The 2,530-nt window shown below is 51.1% G+C and overlaps 1 pseudogene; it reads right to left on the reverse strand.

Moving 5' to 3' along the window:
- Positions 1 to 2,530, reverse strand: part of LOC106939653 (membrane-associated guanylate kinase, WW and PDZ domain-containing protein 3-like) — a 35,424-nt pseudogene that overhangs the window by 18,447 nt on the left and 14,447 nt on the right.

The following is a 2,530-nucleotide window of genomic DNA, read 5'->3' on the forward strand; positions in this document are numbered from 1 at the left end:
ATCACTGCTAACATGGCCACCAACATGGCTGCTAACTGGATGTCTTTGTGACTTTTGCTTCCTTTTGGACCCTTCCACAGCTCTCCTCGTCTTCAGCTCCTCTTCAGAACCTGGAGCTTCAGGAATCTTAGGTAGGATTATTTTATGAATCTCAGGTTTGGTGCAGGAGGGTTCGTGTGTGACCTTAGCTGCTGGCCACTGTGTCGATGTCTCACCTGAGTGAAGCTGAGGCTCTGCACGTCGGCTCCGTTGATCTTCATCACCACGTCTCCGGCCTGCAGCGAGGGACACTGCCTCCGGTCCCAAACCCGCCTCACCACTGCCTGCTGGCCTCCCTGACCTCCCGCCATCACGCTGAACCCCAAGCCACCGCTCTCACTGTGACCCAGAGCCACTGGGACCAGTTCTCCTCGATGCGCTGACCCCGGTGACCCCAGAGGCAGCACCAGACCCGCGGGCCCCCTGGAGGATGATGGGGTCAGCGCGTGGTTTGCTGGACAGCCGTTGAAGCCACAGGGGGGAACGTCTCTGGGCGACGGCGCAGAGAAGGAAGTCTGAGGCATCTGTTGGCGCTGAGCGGGAGCAGAAGGAGCGGAGGAGGCGGGGTCACTGCTGCTGACGCTGAAGTCCTGGAGAAGACCCAAATCAATCTGGGTGAGGGGCAGCTTGGACAACACATGGGAGGACGAGGAGACGTTGGGGAGAGTGGATGTGGACAGGTCGCTCTCTGAAGACTTGGAGCTCTGGTGCAGGAGGAGTGAGGAAGAGGAGAGGGCGGGGAGCGTGCTGCTGTTGTAGCGAATCAGAGAAGACCTGTGAGGAAGAGTAGGAGGAGCGTGAAGAACGGAGAGAACAAACACAACAAAGTCAACAATGCTAAAACCAGTTTACCATCAGCTGAACACCAGAGAGAAAGTTATATGGAAGAAACTGTTAACCATGCTACACATGTTTAGCAGTAATTTATTAAAACTAGTAATGTCAAAGCCGCTAATGCTAAATAAGACTTATGCTGACACTGTTGGTGCTTACGTTTTAGGATTGCTAACCCCGATCAAACTAAATGTTGCTTTTAGTAAACAAGGCCAACACTGATGCTAAACACTATTTGTGCTATTTTTATGTTGTAGCACTATTTTTATGCTACAACATTGGGATATTGCTAACACCTGAAACTGCTAATAGTATCACTGCTAAGGTTGTCGACAAAAACACCTGACATTGTGTTACATTAAACTGTTAAAGCTAACAATACACAAACATTTACAAATATCTACACTGCTAAGACTAACATAGCTAATACTACTATCATGCTAACACAGCTAATAACAACACCTAAAACACATGACACTGTTTTTATCTAGTACAGCTACCAATGCTAACGCTAGCTCTGACCTCCGAGTTCCAGTGTTTGATTGACCGCCATCAGAGTCGCTGTGACTGGGTGGAGTCCTGTCTGCGTATGGAGGGGGGACCTGCGACGCCTCCGAGGACGTGGGGGTCGGAGGTCCAGCCAGGCCATTTATCATTGGCTGAGTGGCGTAAGAGGGCGGGGTTTGTGCTGGACCTGGAGACAACCACAACATTTCAGAACTGACCGCTCTGAATACACTGATGTTGGAAGGTGTTTGATCAATTCTTCAGAAGAACCAGAACTGAGCTGGTGTTGGTGACGTCTGGAGCGACGGCTCTGACCTGCCGTGCTGCCGTTGGCGTCCAGCGTCCGGCTGAAGGTGAGCTGCGTCAGGCCTCTGCTCTGGCTGGAGGAATCGCTGGGAGTCTGAGGCTGCATAGCAGAAAAAACATTACACTGCAGAAACCAAACAGACCCTGAACACACCATTCTACATGGTGTCTACATGGCGCATTCAGGTTCTGATTATTGTTTATAAATGATAAATTAAACAGAAATAATGAATGATTTTTGCTGCAGATGAATTGCTGAAGTCTCTGGTGTGCAAGCGAAGCGGGTGGCGGCAGTACCACCTCCAGATTCTGTTTGGGACAGCCGTCCGGGTTGTAGAGCATGGGGTATCCTCTCCTCAGAACCACATCCACACTCTGACCCATTGGCACCGCCTTCAACATCTCCACCACCTCCTTGTGGGAGCGGCCCAGCACACAGCAGTCATTGATGTAGACCAAAATGTCCGCTGCAGAACCACAACACACAAATGAGTCAGCTCAGTGGTAGACGATCCTATTGGTTCTGACTGGACCTTCTTAAACAAAAGCTGAATTAATCTGCCCTGAACCTGCTGCAGGTTTTCTGTTAACACACCTGGATGCTGCAAGTTGCTGCTGGGCAGAATTTCTGCCTCTGACAACAGACTGCCTTACTGCCCTTGTACCTGGTCATGCAATTACCTGTACTGAGGGTGGGCGGACCTCCAGGTGTGACGCTGTACACCTGCAGAAACTCCTGAGGGCGACTTCCTCCGACGATGTTGAAGCCGAAACCTCGAGGACCTTTGGAGAGCCGGGTGTGAATGGAGTAACCTCTAAGATGGCTCGGCTGGTCTGTGAACTC

This window comes from Poecilia latipinna, unplaced genomic scaffold (assembly GCF_001443285.1).
Source record: "Poecilia latipinna isolate Pla-1442-1.1 unplaced genomic scaffold, P_latipinna-1.0 Scaffold2938, whole genome shotgun sequence".
In the NCBI taxonomy this organism is placed as follows: Eukaryota; Metazoa; Chordata; class Actinopteri; order Cyprinodontiformes; family Poeciliidae; genus Poecilia; species Poecilia latipinna.